Source organism: Falco cherrug, chromosome 7, assembly GCF_023634085.1.
Source record: "Falco cherrug isolate bFalChe1 chromosome 7, bFalChe1.pri, whole genome shotgun sequence".
Lineage (NCBI taxonomy): Eukaryota > Metazoa > Chordata > Aves > Falconiformes > Falconidae > Falco > Falco cherrug.
This window is the reverse complement of record NC_073703.1, coordinates 33,586,261-33,610,515: the sequence shown is the minus strand read 5'-3', so window position 1 is coordinate 33,610,515 and position 24,255 is coordinate 33,586,261. Positions and strand designations below refer to the sequence as shown.

The following is a 24,255-nucleotide window of genomic DNA, read 5'->3' as shown; positions in this document are numbered from 1 at the left end:
GGAGACAAAAAAATGGGAAAGATTGTCTCACTTCAGAAAAACCTTGAATGGAGCACAAAAGAGGTGCTGAGGAGGGGGAATATCGCGGAGCTGGAAATGGCTGGGAGAGTTATGGAGTGACAGCGATCTCGAGAAATACATTGTTGGTGAAGGTTTCAGGTCTTCGTCATCTGCTGTTTCGGCAGCGTGAGGAGCTGGGGAAAGTGTCTCCAGCAATGGGGGGGTCGGGAGGGGAGGTTTTCACTTCGCCGAGAGCTGTGTTTCCAGGAAGGGCACCTTTTCCCTTTCCAGAAAGTCACATTATTTACACAGAAAAGGAAGAGAAAATGATGGCTGGGGGAGTAATAGCTGCTCAGAGTAATTTTCTGATGGAAGGAAAACAGAAGAGTGCTATATTTTCTCTCATCTCACCCTGAATAGATTGTGCGCAACAAGAGTTTTCCCATTCCTTTTTGCATTCTGCAATATTTGTTGTCATTCCTTTTTTTAAATGGTTTTAAAAAAAAAATAATAAAAGCTTTACCAGGGAGTTCGTCTGTAACATTTGGACCTCGTAGAATGACCTTAAATTAGTGCAGTGGGAAAACTGAAAATAAGAACAGCTTTTGTTTGCTCAAAACTGATCTGGCCCCTAACATGACACGAGCCCAACAGCTCTCCCTTTTTCAATAACATTGCGGCAGGAGCACACTCACCCATGGAAATGCAATATTGTGTGCTCGTATGTAGAGGATCTACTCAATGCCAGGTCCGATGCTGTACAATGTTTTGCATAATATAGCATTATACTCACATGGTAAGGTGGTAAGAACCCCACCCCCCACCCCCAAGCCCTATAGATGGCTAAACCTCAATTTACCCCGGAATTCTGCAGAAATTGTATGGCATATGCACCAGCGGGATTAATAACAGAGGATGAAGCGGGCAGGTGAAATGTGCTGTCTCCCTCTTTCATCCACGCCGGTCATAGTCCTAATGTTATTTGCCTGTGTTTGCGTGGAGAAAGGGATGCTACAAAAGAGTGGCTTGCATTTTTCTTTCCCTAAAATGTTAGTCTCCGATGAAGAAAAAGAAGAAATGTTTCTGCAGGGAGGGGGAATAGGGTTGGTAGGACACCATGCTAACAGCCCTATGTGGACTGTTTAAAAGCTGGGCTGTGTTACTGGCCTAATTGATTGATGTGGTTTAGTCTTCAAATAGGTATTTAGAGAACGGTTTAAATGAGAATAACTGAGCAATACCTTATTAAAACTAACTGGCTGAAAAATTTATAAATTTACAGCTGGTTCAAATAAGAAAGGAAAGCCCATGTCATTTCCTTAAGGAGTAATGATAGTCTGCAGTGTCAACATGGCTTTAGTATACACACATTAAAGTGCTTGTATGCATGAGTCTCTATTTATGGGGTAATGGCATGCAAAATTTCAGCTGGGTATTAAAATGGAGCATATTTCCTCTCTTGTAATTGCAGAATGGGAGAGAACTAATTTAATTATTTTTTGCCTCTAATTTAATATTCAGCAAACTATTTTATTTTCTCAAATATTGTAAAAAAGGATTTTCTCCCTGACTTAGACTTTATTTACTAAGTTTCATGGCTGCAGTATGTAAATTTTATATCTGAATTGAAAAAAACACTCTTAAAAATAGAAGTTGTAATATAAACATGCTCAACTTAAACTACAGTGGTGTTATAGCCATGTGGATGTGGCACCATAATTATAGTTTAAAAAGCAATTAAGATAAAAGCCAGTACAAAGAGATCAGCCAAATATCAAGAGACTAAATTCTAAGCAAAACAAATCCCTAACTTCAAGCTAAACAAACTTTTGGTGGTCCATGTACTCAACGTTTTAATATTCATATATAGACATGCAAACATACAGAGGGTTTGGGCTTCAAAAATGTGCCTTTAGCAGCAAACTGGGTTCAAAACCTCTCAAAGCTTTTCTGGAAAAAATTCATAATGGACATCTCCAAACATTTTAGGGCAGTTAAGCTGTGGGTTTCAGTGCTCATGGTTGACTCCTGTGCTGGGGTCAAATTGCCCATCCTCTGTCACGTGGAACCAGGATCTGCAATTCGGCTCCTCCCTGGAGGTGTGTTGGGCAGCGCTGCTCTGCTGCTGCTGGAAACCTTGGCAAAGATTTGGGCTCTTTTCTGGTGAAGTACTGAGGCACTGCGAGATGTCTGATCAATGTCCTGTACAGTCTGTACTGTACTAGCAGGTTTTAGGTTGTATGTAAATATAAATACAGGAATACACATGTACACGCATAGTGTACATGTTTACGTTAGATGTGTGTCGCACAGAGACATGTTTGAATGGATATATTTGCACATAAATTCTATATATTCATGTAGATATGCAGTCCTGGACATATATACATAAGAACTATATGCATTTTGCCCTGACATCCCTTTTTATTCCTTTTCTGTATCAATTTTTATTACAAACACATTCATATATTACAAACCCAACTAAAACAGACTGTTGAAGACAATTATAGCCCTACTCTATGCTTTTTGCATCTATAACAATCCTATATGATTTAATACTTTGCTGGATTGCTATTAAATGATAGACTTTCCAATAGGAGAGTGTAGTTTTCTGTGCAATTCTGTAGGCAGACTGGCTATGGAATCAAAAACAAAATTACAAAGCAAAAACTGACTTCTGATGTATTCAGTTTTATGGGATTTTTCCATAAGGGAATACATTATGTCTTAACTAGTGTTTTGCCTTAAAACATAAGTTTTGTTGAACCAATTAAATCAACCAACTAATCTTGCACATGAAACATTAAACAAGAATGAAGTGTCTGCAATTAGCAAATAGCTTTGATGTGACTAAATATCTATCTCTATGCATCACCAACGTTCTGGGTTTAAGTCCCAGATGATGTTAGACATGCTGAATGTAAATGTTTGCTGTCTATATGTTTCCAAGCAGCTGAGTCTTGGAGCAGCAACACTGCTGGGTTCAGAGAGATGGAAAACCAGATGCCAAGTCCTATTACTAGGAAAGGGTGTGTTTGCATGAAAACATGGGTAAAAAGAAATAAAAGCCAGCGAGCAAGCCCTGACATGGCATTGCACTGAAAGGGCAGGCAAAAAGCACCTAGTTAATACCCCTAAACCCAAAGATATTCTTTAAACCAGAAATATTCTTTAAAAGCTAGGCTAGAAGGAAAAGAAGTATGAATAATATGATAGTCCAAAAGTAGTGTATAGTGTAGAGCAGCCCAACTCCGCCAGCCTGGGAGAAAGCCCCCCAGCCTGGGCAACACTTCCCTCCTGGGCAGCAGCGATTTCAGGAACCTGATACTCAGAGTTTTAGAAACTTTAGAGGCATGAGAAGTTGCGGAGGTGTGGCTTAGTAATTGCTCACCTTTTTTGTGCAAACACCAAAATACCACCCCGGCCAGGTTGCTTGGGAAGTACTGATGTGTGCGGGAGCAGGTGTGGATGTTGGTGGGGCCCCGGTGTGATTGCAGCGTGGGAAAGGAGGGACCCACAGCCCAGCCCAGCCCGCTCCGATCAGCCTGGCAGTCAAAGAAGCACTTTCTGTTTAGAGAAATTCTTAGGAACTCAAACTCTTCCACACTGCGACTGTCATCTCACGCCACGTTTGTACCATATTCAGCACAGTAAAGTCATGCTCCAGACCTTTCTTTCACATTTTAATTTTTTTTTAAATGTTTTGGTGTATGTAATGGTTTTGCTGTTTTGCTCCAGAGAGAAACTGAGACCTTCAGAAGTTAATCATGAGACAGGCATCCCTCAGTTACAGCTAAGGAAGGGGCAGGCTTAAATACCCAGCCGGATTCAGGCAGCAGAAAGACACAAGTCTGTGTCTCTCCAAGCAGCTCAGCATGCTGATTGCTGAACTACTACCTTGGACACAGAGCTCTCCCAACCCAGCTGAGAAGTGCCATTTATTTTGTATGAGTAATTCAATATTCACTAGATGTGAGAGATGCTTTAGGCTGAGGAGGTCAAGGAGAACCTGAGCAGGACCCACCTCTGAAGACCACCAATTAATTATTTTGGTACCACCATGTGAGGCATTACAGTCCAGTCCTTTGAGTGAAGTGAGGAGCAAACTTGAACTGTGAACCAGGGCTGGTATTACCTTGATGCAAGAAATAGTAACTGAACTAGGTATGCAGGGGTGGAAAAAGAAAAGTGATGCTGGAAGGACACAATCCATTTTAAGAATCTATCATCACAAAATAAATAAACTCACAGTTTATGGCAAACCTCGCAATTTAAGGAAAAATAAAATCAATAAGAAATTGTAATGAGAAATAATTGTTTCCTTGAAATGTCAAAAATGACTGGAGCGAGTTATCTGTAGTGAGAAAACTTGTGCTTTCTCCAGAACATATGGGTGATTTTCACTGAACATGGAAATCCAACTAAGCAAACAGGTGCAGAGATTTGCGCTTTTCCCCTTGCATCTGAACGTCTTGTTATCACACCAGCAATTAATATTTTGTATATCTCCTGAAGATAACTTACAAAGATGAATTAATCAGGCATCGCAGCACCTCAGGGTGTGTGTGTGTCAATATTAGCAGGCACACTTTGCAAGAAGGGGAAAAGGATTCCCAGAGATCATGTATGACATCCCGTCAGCATGATGGGCAGCACCCTCCCAACGGCTTCATCATATGTGCTACACATTTAACCATAATTTTACAGGAGGGATATTACAAAACACTGGTGCAATAGCTGCATTCCTCTTCCTTCTTCCTGTCCAATGTCTGCCTTCAGAAATAGGTTTTGGCCATTGTACACATTTATTGGTTAGTGTTGAGTAGCCCAATGTTGCCTGTACATGGGGAAAAGGTGGTGGTGGGGAACAGTCATTACATATGTGTGGACACTGGTAATTTTCTTGATTTCAGATGTTTTGCTAGTTATGATGAAAAAAGAAAACAATTACGTGGTAAAAATGAATGTATCTGAGACAGTATTTTGAAGACTGGCATATCTCAAAAAAATCAGCAAAGGTGAGTGGTATAAATAAGACAACTCCTGTTCCTGCAGCATTGCTATAGGTGCTTGGAGAACATGCCTCAAAAGGCAGGAGGCAGCTTGAATAATTCACACCAAAGAGACTGAAGATTGCTGCTCTCTTCCAGTTTAAGTTAAAAATAATATTTCTCTTCTCATTGCTGACTTGCCTGAATGTGGTTGGGTCCGGAAGTGCTATGCTGTAGCTATGGAGTGATGATGAAAGAGACAACAGCTTGGACATGCTTGCTCCAGCATGGAGCAGGGAATCAGTCCTCTTCCTCACTGAGGTGAAGTCAAGTGAAGAAGGAACAACAGACACAGGACCAGGGCTTTCATCTTGGGATAAACATCAGGCTCCAGGCCCTGCCAAGAGCTCAACATTTTGTACCAGGTGAAAGAGCTACAGAACCAGAGGTCTCCTCCGACCAGAAAACCCTGTTGTGGAGCTGGACTGGGTCAGTCACTCAGATGAGATTCCTATGTCCAGAGCCTGGTTTGTTGACGTGGCTGACTATGCATGCCAGGCACTGACACAAGGTGCTTGGGCTTGCACCCCAGCTCAGCAGCAAGCACCCTGCAAGTAGTTATGCATCTCCCACCAGCCCACCGCCCTCTTGCTCCATGGCACCCTGGCCCCAGTCTGCTCACCAACAAGGTCAAAATTTTCTAGGGCAATCTGCCAGATAGACGATGCAACTGCAGAGCCTGTGCTTCCTTCAGGAAGCAGGCTGGAATGGCAGGAATATGTAGGGAATATGATACCTCATTAGTTAACATCAAAAATTCCTGTGAAATAATAATTTTTAACTCATTGCCAATTAAATTAAATTCATACATGCCTGTAGTAACATTTGGGTCTCCAGGAAGAATAGGTGTTCAATTAAAAGAGAAGCCAAACACCATTAAAATAGAAAAGTACACTAAGTGCGGTTGAATTCCACCTGTTCATTCCAGATGTTTGCAGTGATTCACACATCTAAAGGCTCAGTAAATAGAGCTAATGATGGTTCAGAATATCTTAATACCAGTAGCTGCATCACTTAAAACCAGAGCTGCTTAAACAGGGTTAGAAGGCATGCTTCTAAAAACTTTGTAGGCATAACACTGCCCTTGTGGCATACTACAGCTTGAATTTGCTTGAGGATCCAAGACTCAGGCAATTCTCTGGAGATCTGCTTCAGATTCCTGGTTTAACAAAGGCAGGAATCTGTGGATTAAGAAGAACAGAAAAGGGAGGACAAAAAGAAAGATGGCTCCTATGAATGCAAAGTGCAGCCCTCCTAAATATATGCTGGGAAGCCAAATATTACCTGGCACTGTCTGCGTTTGCTTTTTATGCCATGGGCAAGTATTGTTCCCCATATGTATGTCTGTGCAAGGGCAGCTGCTCTCACAGCATGTTTACATTTATGCACAGGGAAGCTAAATTTCTCCTGTTTTGTAGCCACTCTGACTTTAAATTCTCTGGGTAATTTATTTATTACCAACATTGCTTATTGCTGTACTTAACATATTTCCTTAACAGGGCAGCATTGCAGAGTTGGGATCTAAAGAGCACAATTTTCCTTGCATGGGAATGGTTCCTGATGGTTAAAGATCATGCTCTGAGCTGCCAACAGATTAGGACTTGTGGAAATCCTCTGCAATTAAAGGAAAACCATTCAAAGAAGCTCTTTTCCCAGCCTGGGAACTAATGAAATTGGGATTCCTACAGATTGCTGCCCCAAGTCCCCAGCCCCTTCCTCACGCACATTCTGTGCTGAACCTTCCTTTTGTGTTCCCCATGAGCTCAGCACAGACATTTCCAGTTGGCAAATTCCACAACATTTATAGGAATTGAGTGTCTTTGAGATCTTTTGCCCCTCCATCAGTTCTATTGAAACTGGGCTGCAGATTTTAAAATTGCAAGTCATGGAGGGAGAAGACATGGGTCAGCATTGTTTTTGGAAACAAGACTTGTACGTGGGGTTGGAGGTGACTTTTGAAGACCCACCAGGAGATACCATTTTCAAAGCAGAGGACTCTACACTTAGAAAGCTTTCCCCACTCTTCAGGTTTTGGGGAGCAGTTGTAGAGTGAGTCCTAGCCAGTTTGATATATTTCTGCTGGACCTGTTGCCCCCAGGAGTCTAACTGGGTATTGCAAAACCAGAACTGTTCCTACTCCAGGCACACACAATGTCCTCTGGTAATCAGAGTATCTCAGGCATACAAGCATTTTGTGGTCCATAGCTCCTTACTAGGCATATGGACCATCCCTTGAAATATGTCCAAAGAAGACATAAGTCTTAGCAGCAGTCTTAAGGGTCATTGAAGCAATAACCACAGGCTCTTCTTTATAGTAACTTCCTCTGTTTGTCATGAAAGGATCTCAGTGCTCAAAGCCAGGGGACACTGGGATGTAGGGCCAGGAGGGTTTCATGAAGCCACCTCACCCATCCTCTGCCTTAAGGCAAGATTAGGGCTAGTTTACTACTCCTGACAGATTTTTGTCTAATCTGATCTTAAAAGCCACCCACGAGGTCCTTGGACACTCTGCTCAGCAGTCCCGTCAGTTCAGCACTGTTCTTAATGCAAAATGAGAACATGAGAGTGGGAGAGTATGGACTGCAGCTGCCCCTCTCTCTAAGGACACTCAAAATTCATCACTACTTTGGGAAAAGAAAGCACTATTTTCTCATCACAGTTTCTTGTGGGCTCCTGGCAACGTTCCTGCTTGGACAACCTGGAGTTGGCCATGAAGCTCTGTGCTGGGTGGCGCTTGGTGGGAGCAGCTGGGGATACACCAGGCAGAGCAGAGCCGGCAGCTCGGGAAGCAGGAATGCTGCTCCGGCCAAGGAGGAGGGTTGTGTTTCTTTCCCTTCTGCTGTTCGCTCCCTTGCACGCATAGCGTTTCTGCAGGCTGTGCACAGGGACCAGGATTTGGGCATTAATTAATAGGATTATTTCTTATGAATTCCTTCTTCCCTTTTCCGTAGGCTGTTTTACGAGTAGTGGTAGGTTTGGCTTGCCTTCAGTAAAATGCCAGGGGTGGTTTTGCAGGGCTAGGGATGGGACGATAGCTATCGCTGCCCCTTTAGTATCATCTGATATGGGGCACATCCTCAAATTAGGAGAAACACGGGACAGCATATTACTGTTCCCTTCAGCTTGTGCATGGAGATACTTTCACTAATATACCACATCTCTCACACATTGAGAATCCCCGCCCCCCCCCCCCATTTGATATTCCCCGGGGGAAGCAAGATGGGATCCCAGCATCGTGCCTGGAGGATGGTTTGTGTGCACTAACTTTCCCCTTCAAGTAGGATTTTGCCAAAACCCAAGGTTTGAAAAGATCAGTTGTGTGGTGAAGGAGCAGCTCAAACCAAGGAGGCACTGAATACCTTTGCTGCTGCTCTCGTCTCAGAATCTCTTTTCTTCATTATTGTAATACAGCCTTTCATGTGATTTCTCTATGTAACCGATAACGTTCTTGAGCTTGCATTTCACAGGAAAGGTTATTTTTGAAAAGAATAAAGAAAATCCTTATCAACCTACACGCTTGTTGTAGGAATGCCAACTCTCTTATAAGTGCAGGCCCATCCATTCCTTTATTTTGATGTGAAAAAATCTCCTGGCCTGCAACTACAACATGTAAAAGGTATTGCAAGCAGAACTTGATCTCATCTCACTCTGAAGACAGCAGGGACTTTCTCCCCCAGAATAAATCCCAAACAAACACCCCTCTTGTGCCTAGCTTTACTGACAGCTTCAGCAACAAGAGATAAACTTCAACCTGTGTTTCCTTTCCAAGCTTAGTTGTTCAACACTTTTTCTCCCCTCCTGTACCTGCTTCGATCTCCTGCAAGAAGCAATTATCCAAATGATATTGTGGCTGGGGATAACTTAATATCCCTCCTTATACAGTGCAGTGATATCATGGCAACTTCTGCAGGTCTCAATGGATTTAACACAGCGTGCCTCAAAAAAAGGGTCCTCCTCCAAAGGGGTCTTTGAATCTGTCCTCCATTATAAGCACATCTTGCAGAAATGAAAGAGGGAATGGCAAAAATTCATGCCTAGGAAACTCAGTTCCTTGCCCAGGAGCATTCAGACCAATTGCTGCCCTCTAAGGGAGGTAAAACGGTCAGCTATTCTGACTGTTCACAAATGTCTAGGAGTCCCTGTCCTACTTCATGGCCATTGGAAGATGGAGAACGGGATCACGGCTCTCAGATACTCATTCAAAACAGATGCCTCCCTTCCACAAAATCACATTTCTGGGACAAATGAGCTTCCACACAAGAAGTGTTATAAATATCCAAAGAAAGCTTGCCTCTGTATTCTTACATTCTCAGAAAATACAGCATCAAGTTAATTTCAAGGTCAGTGGGGGGATCCGGGTGTGGTGTGGTAAAGGCAATTCACCAGAAACTTCACATGGCAAATCCCACCCTGGAGGAAGCTGGAACAGATGCAAAAGGGGGATGGGGGTGGCCATGGCTTATTGGTATGGAGCCCTGCTGTCAACCCATAGCGAAGGTAGCATGGCAAGTGGGAAAAATGCAAAACCTGCTGAAGGGACAAGACATAGATTTTCTGTAATTAGCAGCTGATGCCCATTGATTTTTGAAATAGCAACTCTTTAAAATAAAACAGGTTGCACAATGGTCATGCTGGCCCAGAAAAATGCGTCTGAGCTCCTGGGTCTGCTTCAGTGACAGATAACAGTGACACCACCACGGCATTTAGCATCATTGACGTGTGCATGCAATGGAGCAGGGACTGCATCTAAAAACCCTTTAGACTTCAGACCAATTTGTGTAAACAAACACAAGTGTTTCCAAGGCTTGATTGACTGAAGTCAGTGAGGTTTCTGTTGACTCCACTGGGCTCCAGATAAGGTTCTTCAATTCAGTAGCATCCAAAATGCATCTGCTTTTCTGCTTTAGTGCTATTGTTTGATGAAGGTCAAAACCAAATGAACCTTAATTAGCTTCAAACTGAGTTTCCATGTTTACAACATACTGGTTTATAGTTCTGTACTTAATTCAGGTATATATATTGTCAATCATCTGTGAACTCTGGCTTCTCTTAAAATGCCTGTTTGTCTCACAGCCTCTCACTAACTACAATGCCATATTTCTAAATTCTCATATAATCAAAGGTACACTAAAAATAGAGGAAATTCTTGCATATCAGGACAAAAAAAATGCACACAACTTCTTTGCTCACTGATGCAACCAAAACACCCAGGAGTTATTATACTGTGCAGTCCCTTGACAGAGACTTTTATTTCATGGAAATTACTATGATTAAGATTCGAATGCTTTTTTTCCATTTTCGCACATTACTTAATCAATGTGAAGTACTGTGTAAAAATTGCATCTCTTCATAACAGTGATTTTGACCAAGTCAAGTGTTGCTGCTAGAATCCTAATCCAGACTTGTGATTCAATTATCATTTAGAGACTTTCTAAATTCAAATTAAGTTTACAAAAAAAAAAAAAGTTAATATCAGTATGGATCATTTGTAGGTTTTATCAAAATAGTTTCCTATTGCAAGAGAATGTTGGATTTTTTCTGTTTCATTTACTTCTTTAACTTAATGTGAAAAATATACAGAGCTGCATGGAATCTGAGCATTAAAATCTATACCTTGGGACACTTCTTGTTCATAATGTGTTGTTTATATTTTTTAGGCAGCCACCCTGAGAGCTTATGAGAATATTTAACCTCTGGATGTGAGCATCTGATTGAAGTGATCACATTACCAGAACTTCCTGAGTTACTGTTCATCAGCTGAGTCCCAGAAACTCACTGCTATCTCACAACCCAAAGTAGGTGTCTGCTTCAGTCCTCAGAGCTACAACTACCTCAAATAACAAATAACCTTTATCTGTCAAAAAACTCCCTCCTCTTGATAATCTACTCTAAAATTTGATTGGGATATGCATGTATGTGGTGCAAGTTGCCTACGAGCAGCTACAACCTCATGGCTTCCACTCGTATGCCCATGTAGTCAAGTTGGCTATTTCAGTCTTTTTTTGGGGGGGGGATAAACTCACTGTGGGCTGCCCATGGGTGTTAAGTTAGCAATAACTATGATGCTGGTCTGGCCTCTTACACACTCATGCAATTTGACTTTGAAATTCCTTCCTCAAAGCCAGTAATGTTGGTAACAAATGTTTTTTGGGAAAAAACTCCAGCTACTCAACATAAAGGATCTAATCCGTGGAGAAGTTGCTACATCCCTTGGCCCCAGAGATAACACAATCTATTCTGGAGAGCATTAGCCTGGAATTCATAATGCAAAGCATCTAGATTTCAGAGGCGAGCTAGAAAATTACATTTTCATTAATGTTTTGACTAATTATTCTCCTACAGCCATGTAGAAAGGTTACCTGGTCTCTTAAATCTGGTATGTATCTAGTATGCTAGCAATTTTCCTTCCTTTTCATTCCTCACAGGACAGAAATTAGACATTGTCATTCCATATTATTTGCGACATGTTGACATTATAATTTAAAAGGATGCAGCAGTTCTGAACAGCTGGAGAGTAATCCTGAACAATCCTTGACAGTTTTCTTTGGAGGATGAATGCCCCTCCCTGGAGAACTGCAGTCTCTTATTTTAAACTAACAGCTAATTTTAGACAGTTTGCCCTCTTAGAAATGCATGCCACAGAGACTTCTCTACATGGTGAACAGCAGTGACCAGAGATAAGCACCCACACAGAAAAAGAGAGCGCTCTAAAATAGATTTTTCCTCTTCTAAGAGACATGACTTGTTTGCCGTATTGCCTGATGGAGCCAAAGAGAGACTCTCATTGCTGGCTCTCGCTGAGACAGCCCTCCCTTGTGCTATGCAGAGCTGAAAGCTTCTTGAATGCTGCACACGCTTTGAGACTGCTGTGGTTTACTTCTCCTCAGAGGCTTGGGGGGAATTGGTTTAAGCAGAGGGGATTTCCCCGCACCCCACCCAACAGGTTCAGTGTGCTGTGCTTGGAACCTCTTGCCCCTGGAAGGGAGCAGGAAGCAATCTGCAGCAGGGTCATGCATCACCTCCGTCTCCCAAAGGTCTTGGGTGCGATGACATCGAGCAACGGGGACATGAGTCAGAAAACACCTTGTGGAAGACGGAAACCAGTTTCATATGGCTTTGCCTTGTGGGTTTTTGAGGGAAGGGAGAAGGGCGGCCTGGGGGGCTTCTCCTCCAGCTGTCTTGCCGGGAGCAGGGGAAGCTGCTGTGCCTGTCGCACAGAGCCCCACCTCTCCTGCCATTCTGCAGCTATGGTCTAGCCTTCAGTACGGGTTCAAACACTCCCTACCGATGAGAAAAAGTCCTGACTTCACATCATCACGCTCCTGGGACATCCCAGGCAAAAGTGCATATGCTGCTTGTAGATGAGACACCAGGCAGGTCTGTGGGGTGATTTGGGTTCAGGTTAAGCATAAACAAAAGCTGCTGAAATGACTATTGCTTTGTCATGTGTCATGCGGTCTGAACAGAAGCTAATCTGGTTTGCAGGAGTCATTGAAAGGACAAGAGAAGTGGTTCTGTGTTGTTACAGGAGCTGGAGACACTGCCAACACAGAAGGGGTGCTCTCCTGAAAAGCTGGCTGTGCTCTGCAGCTCCTCTCTCTGCTGGGTACAGGAGCAAGAGCAAAGAAGGGCTGAAGGGACAAACCTTTTTGTGCCATAGATCGATCAAAAGCCCGCTGTGTTCAAATAGGTGCAAGGCTAGGTCAGACCTGAATTGTGCTCAACCACATTTTTCCTAGATTTGCAGCAGACACTAGTGTGGTCCGTCTGGCCACTGATGGTTGACTCCCATTTCACTGGGACCCCTGAGAGGCTTCAGACTGGCTCTGATGGGGCTTTGGTCTAGCCTTTACTCTGTATAAGTTTTTTTATATGCTGCACATCTCCTCCAGGGAATGATCTGCCTTTTCTGAACAGGAACCACAGCTGGCTGCAGAATAAAAATGTCTGGAGTTGTGCTATGCTGGATGCTGTGCCCTGTGTTTTCCCTGTGAGGGCAAAGTCATCACTGGTTTCAAGGACAACAGCTTGAGGTCCCTTCTTCAGCTGTCATTCAGGAGTTTGCCTCACGGTTCCTACCAGTGAAATATTTCTACCAAACGAGGATAGTGCTCCAAAGAGGAAAGTCTGACAGAAAAAAACCACAGAGTTCCTGGTTCTTATTTCTCTAATTAAAAATTACTCCCTTCAGCACTCAAAGCTCTAATCTGGGTGTAATACCTTTCAAGAAGAGAATGCTTCCCTTGCAGAGTTTAGAGCAGCAAGCTTCAAAATCCAGGTTTTGGATAGAGGTGTTTGAAAACAATTCCACTGTATCTCTTTTGTAGTTGGAGGAGCCGATAAGACATGCAAAAGAAAACCCTGTGAATGTAAAGAGACTGAGTGGACTGATATAAATCCAATTCTGCAAGATCTGTGCTGAGAGGACTTGGTCACAGGAGTAGTGCTGTTCCTGCGAAGAAGCATTTTCAGGCACCAGTTCCCAGTATAGCACACGGAGGAGCAGAACAGGTATTACCCTGTGTTGTGCCTTGGGGCCCACCGGGATGGGAGATGGAGCTGTTCGAACACTTGTCTGTGTGCAGGCACTCGAGTGAACATATAAAGCGTGTGTGCCAATGCTGAAGGGCTTACAGGACTCAGGTGTTTGCACCTGATAAAAAGCCAGGACAAGTGTTGTGGGAGTGAGGGAGTCTGAAGAGGACAAGTCAAGACTCAGTCTCTTTCCCTGAATGATTCATTGCCCTAAAAAACAGAATGTGAACTGTATTTTTCATTAAGGACCAGGTTCCCCCAGCTAAGAGAGAGCCCCAAGAGCATTTCCCCTGTACACGGGAACGAAGGGGACTGAAGCAAAGTAATTTTCTGAGGTCCTTCTGAACTTGTTCTCAAGCAATTGCTAGACATGTGAGCTCAGCCAGTTACCTATGCCTCCATAAAGAAGAAGGTAAAATACAATAAAATGGCTTAGCAGAGTTTTTAAACTCTGATATCGCTATCTATATGCCATGGAAAGTGGACAGTGGTGGATAGTAACAGTGCAGTGCCCTCAGGTCGGTCTTCTTGTGCTGAGATATAGGAAGTGTCTGAACAAGTCCAGTCTTACTAGAAACTGTCCTCTGGAGCACATCAACCCTGTTCATCATGGTCCTTCAGATTAGCTCACTGCCTCATTACCCTCTCCATCACGGCTCTAAGTATGGAGTTGATGCAAGTCTAATTAACAACCTGTGATGTGATCCAGGACACATCGTGGAAAACCATGTCCGGGCCAAAGGTTCAGTGAGTCTTGACAAGTCTGCTCTTTGAATGAGGTTGAGATCCTCTCCTAATGTCACACAAGTCTTTGCAAAACATTCCTGGGACAGCCTGATGGGGAGACATCAAGGGCATTGGGTGGAAGAAGGACTGGTGGGAAATACAAGAATACTCCTGCCTGATGGCTCCTGGGCCATGAAATCCTCTGAACTCGTCCAGCAGATCTCCCAGGACCTGATTCTACCCTCTCATCCAGTGGCTGGAGGCCTCCTGGAGCCAGTGGACCCTGATGGCGATTAGTAGAGCAGAACACTGGTGTGGGGGGCTTGTTCCTGCAGTGTCTTAATGGCCATATGTGCAATTAGAGGCATGAACAATTCTGGCCCCAAATAGCTCTCTCCAAACCAAGGCTGGTACTACTTGGGAAGGAAAAATCTGTATCTCCCCATGGCCTCAAGCCTTCCTCAGGGATGGAGCTGTCTTTACCTGTGGAAATGCATCCTAAAATGCTTTTGAAAGCCGGAGTCCTCTCCTGCTTGCTTCATCCACTGGCAACAGAAGACATCCTTTCCAGGATAGAAAGAAAAACAGAACCCCCTCCTTTTTTTCTTTCTTCTTTGCACATTTTCAATTGAAATAGCTTTGTGCAAGCTATACTGAATGCACTGCAAATCTCTTTGCATGGTTAAAGTTGATTAATTGGGGTTGGAAGTGAAAATTAAAAAACGGCAGCAGTTAACAAAATACAAATAGCCTCTCTTGGGCCTTGCAGATGATGGAGCACAAACCGAGATGCCTGAGCTGATTCTGCCTTGAGGAGGACCACCTCCTTCACCTTAGGTTAAACACTCAAGAGCAGAGATGGCTTTTGGAGGGAGGGGGTTGTCCTGAAAATAATGTGTATATAATCCTCAAGATAATCAATTTCTTACAGATGCTTTGTAAACTTTCGTGTTCAAGAGCGCAAGCCATAGTACTTTTTAAATCCCTAGGGGTTGTACTTGATATCTGTTTGTTATTTCTTAATGCTAGTCGATCTTTTTTTCCCCCTGTTTTTTTAAAGCTTGCAGCAATAAGCCTGAGACTTGCGTCGGCAGTCGCCACCACTTCTGCCATTCTGCAGTGAACTTTGTGCGCGTTTTCATATTCCTTTTCTTTACACTCCTGATAAAAGCATTATCAGGGAAATTCAAAAGCAAGCAGAAAACTGGCATAGCTAATTTAGGCTAATTAGTATGGCAGAAGCTGAGTCTTGTACTTCAGAGGTTCCCATGCCCTCCCATGTCTCCACCTGATCGCCTTGTCCAGCAGCAAACCCAGGAGGCAGCTCCAATTATATCATAACCTCTTCAAACACCAAGCCACTCAAGCTAATTTTATCCTATTAAACAGACTGAAGGATTCAGAAGAAAGGTTCTACCCCAAAAGCTTCAATTACCAGTGTCCCTGATTACCATCTTTACAATCCTATATGCTACAGTTAAATACTTTTTTGCTTAGTGTTGCTTTCTTGATTTAGATGAAAAGCGAGTATTAAGAGCATGTCTTTTCAACTCAAGCAAGTGACATTCATAAAAAAAAAGGAACCTCTCTTGTTATTAGCGTGTATAATCAAAGTCAAGTTTAGAACCGTTCAAAGACAATGTAATTGGGGAAATGTAAACATCCCCTCTCATCTGGTGGCATTTAAAGCAGCCACAGGTAACTGCCAATATAGCAGTGATGGCCAGAAGTATTAGGTCTAGAGGAAAAAAATATAAAAGAAAACAGCAGGATCTCCTGAAACAAGGAAATGTCAAATGGTGTTTGAATTAAATCTCATGTCACTAATCAGCAATAAAGACAGAAAATAACCTCTAAGGTATTGATTGAGCTGGTTCATCCTTCCTTGCACCAATAAGTGGTAGACGTTGGCTGTGAGCATACAGTCACGCCTGGTCCCAGATGTGTCTGGGCTTAGGGCAGTGCACAAATGTTCCTCCCTCTGTCCCAGTTCTGATGGTGGCCTGGAGCCACTCTCCATCCCCATGACAGTCCTTCTCTGCTGCCCATGCCCATGGGAGGTGGGAGCTCACCGGAGAAACACTGCCATTTTCCTGGCCAGTGCCTCCTGCAAGGGGGTTGCAATCTTGGCTGATGACTCCAGGTGCTGCTATAATTCAAATAATACTTGTGATCCAGGCTATTATTTTTAACAACGGAGATGGAAATTGAAAGAATATATGTCATATGACCATCAAATTAACCCTTCTCTGAACACTGAACTTGGGAGGAGTTCAGCTGACAGCAGTACCTGTTAGGACAGCATTTATATGGCAACAATATGAGAATATCTATCATCTGGGAAATTCAGTAGCACAAGTCATAGTAAAAACACATCTCACTTTTTTTAAAGTGAACTTTTTCTTCGCCTTCCGTAAATAGACTAATTTTACTTATTCCTTTTCTTCCACAGACAGTAATTGTTTTTAACAGACTTACGACTTCATATTCTTGTTTTCTTTCAGCATCATCCCAACTTGTTAGCTCCCAGTCCATCATGAGCTGGAGGTGTTTGGGGGTTGGATTTCACTTCTGATCTACTCATCCTCCCAGCTTAAAATGAGAATTTTTCTTTCTGTCTAGAAACAAACAAACAAACAATTTCTGTCATTTAACATAAATTGAATGAGTTTCACCCAATTGCCCGCTTTTTGGGCGATATGGAAGTGCTATTGTCTGCAGACAATGATTCTCATGCAAATGAAACAACAGCTAAACAAGAGTCCTCCCTATCTCTGTTTGGGCCAATTTTCTTAACGTTTCAGCAAAGCTTAATCTGTTGGCAGAAGTGTTTAGGCCCATTAACAGCTAAAGTCACAGAGTCCACAACTCACCCTGCTGACAGTAAACACGGAATTTGAGGAATGGCCTTTAAACAATGGCTAAGCCACAAACCATTTTGTCATCAAATGCTGTGAAAGGCATATAGGCTGATGATTTTCTTCCTTGGGTTACAGTGATTTGAAAGACTGGCTTCCCTCCCCTGAGTCCCCAGCACCCTCCAGGCTTGGGTTACAGCTGTTTTATTTGCCTTTCCAGCCCTACAGCTGTGGGATGAGTTATGCAGGTGTGCTCCCAACAAATAAGTCATTCCGAGGCTTCGTATTATTTATTTGTATTGACCATCTCAGAGGCCAGGGCCCAGGACAACGCCACGCTCCATGCCCCGCAGGGCAGATTCCTGGATTTATTTTAGTTCAGGGAACACTGCACCCGGGTCTTCCCCTAACAGTGTCGCAGACAAAAAGGCAAAACTTACCCTGGGGAAGAGAAATAAATGGTAATTGTTACATAAAATAAATTGCTAAATAAACCCCATAAAACTTGCATCTCTTTGGCAGGGATGGGATGAAGAGGGGGTGTGTGGACACTGGGGCTGCTCACCCCACCGTGTTTCTCAGTTACAGGCTCTACTGGGCAGTGCCAAAGGGAATCCCTTTGCACCCCACTGCCTGAATGGCACTCAGACGTATCCCCTTCCCCTGGGGAAAGATGCACAGCCAAAATGGTGGTACGTGGCTGCAACCCAAAAGAGGACATGGGCAACTTTTTAGCTGGAGTTGCTTGGAAAATACAGTTCTGAGAACTCATGATGCCAATGCCAATGCCATGCCAACACTGATGCCATGCCAACACCTCTTGCCTCTCATATGCTTTTCCCAAGCTGAGCTAGAGTGTGCATCTAGCAAAGAACTGAAAGCAATGTGTTACAGACTCTGCTGTTGTCCTTCCCATGGTGGAAGTCGGGAGAAGGTGCCGCACCACCATTTCCCACCCAAATTGTCCTCACCTGCCCTCTTGCCAGAAAACAGTGGAGAAACCAGAAGAGATGGTAAGGACTGAGGGTCAAAATAATCTCCCTTCACACCTGGCTCAAAGATCACCAAAGGCAACAGACTGAGCAAACCAGCATTAGTACTGAAGGTCCATTCCCAGATAAACCGTAAGTGCTAAACCAGGCTTCTGGTGCAGAGTTCTTCTCTACTGATTCTCCTCAGGAGAAACCAAAGAACAGGGAGGGGAAGAGAGCAGCGAGGAGCAGAGCAGGTACCAAAATGCTCTTTGGCTGCATATGCAGATATACCGTACTTGGACTTGTTCAGGCTCCAACCAAACTACGTTGCCTCCACCAGTGCCAGGAGGGATCTCCATCAGCATTATCAGGGAATGCGAGAGAAGGAAGGAGAAGAAAGATGGAGTGGGAGAGAACCGCCTGTGCCAGCAACGCAGCGTTAGGCGCCAGCCTGCAGCCAGCTTCATGGCAGGACTCTTTGTCATGCCACAACTCTGGACTGTCCGCATTTCACTCCTCCACCTCTGACATTCATTGCCATTCAGGGCAGATGAAAACACCGGGTTATTTTAGTATGGTGACATCTGGGCAACATTTTGGCGGTTCTTCTCCCCAATTTTGGTATAGATTGGCTGAAAGTTTTCAACTAAAATTTGTTTTCCCCAGTAAACTAGTTCTGTAGCGGAAAAAACTCTGGGTTTTGTTGGAATAGAAATTAAACAAAAAATAATAAAATAAAATAGATTTTTTAAAAAAGGGTGAAATAAGAAGGCTTGTGGCCAAATTCTTTTGCCCTTTGAGGTACCATTTCTTAAAATAAATGCTACAGTGGTCCATGGCAATTTTAAAAAAATGAAAATTGGTATCAGTCACCCTATTAAATGGTGTTATTCCTCCATGCCAACCTTGTTTCATTTATATCTTTAGACCATCATGGTTACAGTGACACTGATGCTAACTGCTAATTAAATGTGGGAGGAAAGAAGGCTGTGAGGCATTTTTACAGATGGAAATTGGGAACAACTCAATGTGATGTCAGTATCAGGCAGTAGGGGTGAGATGAGAAATTAATTTTTCCATAGATCCTTCTGTATAATTCTCAGTAATGTGGTGCCATATACCCACACCTGTGTGAGGAGATGGTTGTTGGATGTGGTGTTGCCTGGTGGCACACGAGAACATATGTCCCACCTCCTGGTCTGGTGCCACTATCCCTCCTTGCAGCCCTTCACACAAGTGTTTAACTACAATTCCAGCTTTTCCTTGACTTCACATTCAAGCTGATGTGAACAGATGGAGACCCAGGATATGAATTAGATGAATGAGAGTAGGGAGCATAAGGAAAGGATGAAAACCAAGAGTTTAGCGTGGAGCAGACACCTCTATCAGCAGTACTAAGGCCACAGTGATGTATTTTGCCACAAGGGTGTGACAGAAGCACTCCATGAAGGCCACTTTTGACTGGACTGAAAAATCTTTTCCCTAGTCCTCGCATACTAAAGAGTCCTTATAATTCCCAAAATACCAGTCAGAAACACCCTTTGGAAACAAAGTGAAGTTTATGCAACAATTGAGCCTTTTGATCTACAGGGCAGTATCAAAGAGGGGATTTAATCAAATTTTAAAAAGAAACAAGCAATAAAACTCAGATCAAACTCTGTGCATATTTTTGCCTATTTCTGACAGTCCTGAACATTTCTTGGAAGAGCTTTCTCTAAAATGAATAAATAAATCACCATCTTAACCCTAGAGCAGGACTCCCTCGCTCTATGTACTCGTACACACAAACACACACTCACTTGCATACACAAACAAAATGCCTACAGTAAATCAGTTTGCAAGACATGATTCTGCAAGACCCTGATGAGGATGTCCTGATGAGGAGGCATCCCAGGGTACCTGCAGGACTGTGGTGGGAGGGAGACCCCCAATGTCTGGCTGACCAAAATGAGGAGGCACAGCTGGCACAGCGAGATGGGGCACATGGAGGGCCAGGCAGGTTGGTATGTGGCAGCTGATGCAAGGCATGCTCGGACCCTGAACACCCTGTTAAAATTATATCAGGTTTTAGAGAAAAACTGAAGTCCAGTGAAATGGGAAGAAACTTTTTACTTTGTTTGCTGCTGTCTGTTGGGTGTGTGCCTTCAAGGCCAGGACCATCGTTAGGCATGCACAGTGGTTAGATGGAGGTAAGCAGATGCTGCAGATCTTTATACCTTACCGTTTGCAGGGTGTACAGCGCTTTTCAGCCTCCTCGTGGAACGATGCCTCTCATGGGACCCCCACACTTGTAGTTTTGCATCTTAAGAGGAGGAAGGGCTCATTTTGGGGAATGGGGCTTTCTGCCTTTTTACCTCTTCTCTTTGATTAGAGGATGTGAAAAGAGAAGCCTGATTAAAACCTATTCATCTAAGGACTTGGGTAAGAGATGTTAAATGAATTACAGAACTTAAAATTACTGGAACTATCGGAGAGACAGACAGACAAGCAAAATTTGGCATGTTCTGAGCACATAAGGACACATTAGCTAATTTGGAAGTTTTCACTCCTGTTCTAGAAAGTCAGAAGATTTCATAGTTTTCTGTTTTGAGGGAGGTATAAATTAAAGCTGGATATTTTGCTGATAAATTATTCTCTCTTTGGGGCTCTACCACAACTGAAAATGATCTCAGTGTTTACAGCTTAGTCCCAGTTCATCAGAACTTGCCATCGGAGACATCACATTGTATTTCTGCCTGCAAGTGAAGTCAGAGTTAATATCCCTGCGTGGTCTAGGGTCCTTTTGGTGGGCAGATGGACCTTCTGTCCCTAAACAAGGGGGATGGCTCTACTGCAAAGTGAGGTGCAGGCTTAAAGCATACCTCTTCGGGGAAAGGGTGGCATCCCAAGCACAAGGCTGTCAGCCTTGCCAAGTTCTCTGCAGGGTATTAGGAGCTTCTTTTTAGTTGCCTAAACCTGGCCACTCAAACTTTGCAAGCACAAATATTCACCCCAAATGTGAGCATGGCATGAATCAAGCAATAAAAGTTAATCAGCATCATTAAATCTGTCAGACCAGCAGGTTATTAAAATTACCACTATTCACTCTGAAAATGGGAACAAAAAATTATGCTCCAGCTTTCTGAGCCTGTTTGTCTTGTTTTCCCACACTGCTTATGAATTACTACAGTACATTACAATGTCCTCTATCCATCTTCATTAGCATTGTGAACAAATTGTATTGGGCTGTAATGCAGTGTTTTTTTGGTATTGTACGAACATATATGATGTACAGAAAATGGGCAATTTAATATGAAAAGAATATTGTGCCTCAGAATTTTTATTTTCTAAACAGTCATTTCAGTTGGGAATTATTGCATGATTTGTGCATAATTTCTCATGGATAGTTATTTAAATATAAATAGGGAAAATATATAATTCCATATGGTGGCTATCTACCCTTTCTTGATGCCTCTCCATATTTTTAATAGTGCAATAAACAAAAGATAAAAACATCTCTAAGCCACACACTAGTCAAAAGAAGATAATTGTGCCTGTATGTGTTTATTGTAATTTGAATGTGCTTCAATTAACTTTCCTCAATATTTCCCAGTTCTTTTAAAAGAAACTTAAATTAGTTTTTATTTTGTGAAATTTGTTTTCTGTGCAATGAGAAAAAAACCCCACAAACCAATGTCTTTGTTTACCTCATTATGGATACATCCTATCCAGGAGCAAAGCTCCAACTCTATTCCCAACAATCTTTTTTTTTTTTTTTTTCCATTCTCACATGCTTCTTATTATACTTTAAGTAAAAATATCAAATTTCCAGTGCTCCCTACGAAGAGACAGTTCAGCATCCTTCAATATATCACATATCAAAGTGTGGTAAAACATGAAAATGTCAGAAAAGCAAACTCTTACAGTTTTGCACTGCAGCCACTTTTAAAAGATGAGAATTTATTACCCTTTCCTCCTACAAATCATCAGGGTGACCGGAACAGAGAGAGTATATATAGAATGCTTGTTGTAATTAACCTTGAGGCTTTTATTTAAACAAGGTCAAACATTTTAACAGCTTTATAAATCAAGGTTGGGTCCGCACGGCTCCATAGTATCAGACTAATGACAAAATGCACATGGAATACATAATAAACAGCATTTATTTACAGAAAATATATCCTGCAAGCTTCAGAGAGACACACCTGCTGGCTGACGTAGCACCAAGACACAGCTCCAGCCCCAACCGAACCACCCCAAGGTGAATGGTGTAAATGTGTTTTTAGTATGTGCTACAAGGAGCCAAGCCCAGGTATGGGTAAATTAGGTCATTTGCAAGCTAACTGCATTTTTAGTGCAATTGCAAAATGACAGAAGGTAGGTTACAGTCATCCCAATATCTGCAGTTCTGTCCTTAATGTTCTCTGATTTTTATTTACTTTTTCTACTACTACTTCAGTTAGGTTTTACTGGAAGGAAAGGGAAGGAGGACATCTGCATTAAGATGAACTGTTTTTTCTCAGCAAGTAGCTACCCAGGAACCTTTATCAATCTCTAAAAATAACACCCTTGGGATTCCTCCACCCATCCATCCTGGGTTATCTCCTTCTTCCTAATAAAAAACAGCCATCAGGAGTAATTTTTTTGAATGAAGGACATCACACTAGGCTTTCTATTTTGCACTCTAAATAAACAGTAGCTTTCAAGTCGCCCACGTTCATCACTTCACTTGCTCTTCAGTGTACCAGAGTGAAATGAAGAATATCACAAGCCACAGCGCCTGACGTGGCTGCTTTACACCACGGTCTGCTCTGCAGACATCCCTTACCAAGTCAAGAGGAGCCCCATGTGGACAATAGATGCCTGCTCTACTGGTGTGACCCACCAGTCTTAAAATAGCTGGTATAATTTCCCTTAATGATACAGATAATTCCTCCTCAAATATTTCTTGGCTCTTCAGTGTTTTCTCTTAGCCCCATGGTGTAGGAGTTACACAGACACAAAGGGCTACTCATTATTCACCATGCTCGCTCTCTTAAACTTCACACCTGGGTTGCCACCACCACCTCCCAGTATGAGCTGGGGGTCCTTGGCAGCGTCAGTATGGCTGCAGTCAGGATTGACACCTGAACCTCCTCCCTTTCACCGGCCATGGTGTATTGCATCACATCACAGCCAACCAACAAAAATGCCCCGTCTCACCAGGGCCAACAGCGGGGACCAAACTGGGTGAAGAAAAACATTTTTTGGTGTCTGCGTTCACCTTTTTAATTGACTTCTTTCATTTGTTCCCCTTCTGTGCCCTCTGATTATAAGCGCTCAAGCGGCTGTTGTAACCCCCAGGAAAAAAAAAAACCACAAACACCACCACAACAACCAGTTGTGCTAAATGAGATATTTATGTGTGGGTGTTTAAGTATCCGCGTGAAGCAAATTTCTACCCTCTTCTCATTAGAATGGGAACCAGACCATGTGAGTGATGTGACCAATTACCACTGAGCACCCCAGAGCAGCTCCTGAATATTCACGTCCAATTGCTACTTCGGTGGAACAATTGGTTTGAACAGTTTGAAAAGGCAATGATGTCAAATGTGTGGAGTGATTAAACGCAGCAATGAGCTGAAAAAGAAGCTCTGTTTCCTTCCCAGGGTAATTCTGCTGTCAAATTTTGCTCTGATGGGAGCAGGAAACACCCAGATCTTATCAGGGCAAGGTGCAGCTGAGTTTCGGAGGCAGCATGGAGTGGGACATGTGTGGGAGCTTTGACATGGGTGCAGAAAGTCAAATGCCTCCTCTTCACCCCTGAACCTCACGCGTAACCACACTTCTACCCCAGGCAGCGCAACGCACATCTTGCAAGCACACTGTGATGCAAATGTAATTTGGATCAAAGATTTTTAGGGCCAAGTATCTGGGAGTCTAACGGTCCGGGTAAATGGCAAAGGCTATGTGGTTTTCATCAATATCAGCCACATTTGGGAGCTCTTCTGCTTTCTGTATAAGGAACATGTTAAGCGCACAGTCCTGCTGCTTGGTGCATGCCTATTTCTGTCATCAACAAAATGGCCTATACTATTTTAAAAAATTAATTCTCCCATTCAGCTCTTTCCTGTTTTAAAAAAATGCATATAC

General features: G+C 42.9%; 1 long non-coding RNA gene across 1 annotated transcript in view; it reads left to right on the top strand.

Moving 5' to 3' along the window:
- The window catches only part of LOC114015502 (uncharacterized), a 90,781-nt gene extending 73,979 nt beyond the window's left edge, over positions 1-16,802 (top strand). Inside the window, exon 3 of the long non-coding RNA XR_003559474.2 lies at positions 10,709-16,802. This is a non-coding gene — a long non-coding RNA (uncharacterized LOC114015502). The remainder of the gene's footprint in view (positions 1-10,708) is intronic.
- Positions 16,803-24,255: the final 7,453 nt, after the last annotated feature.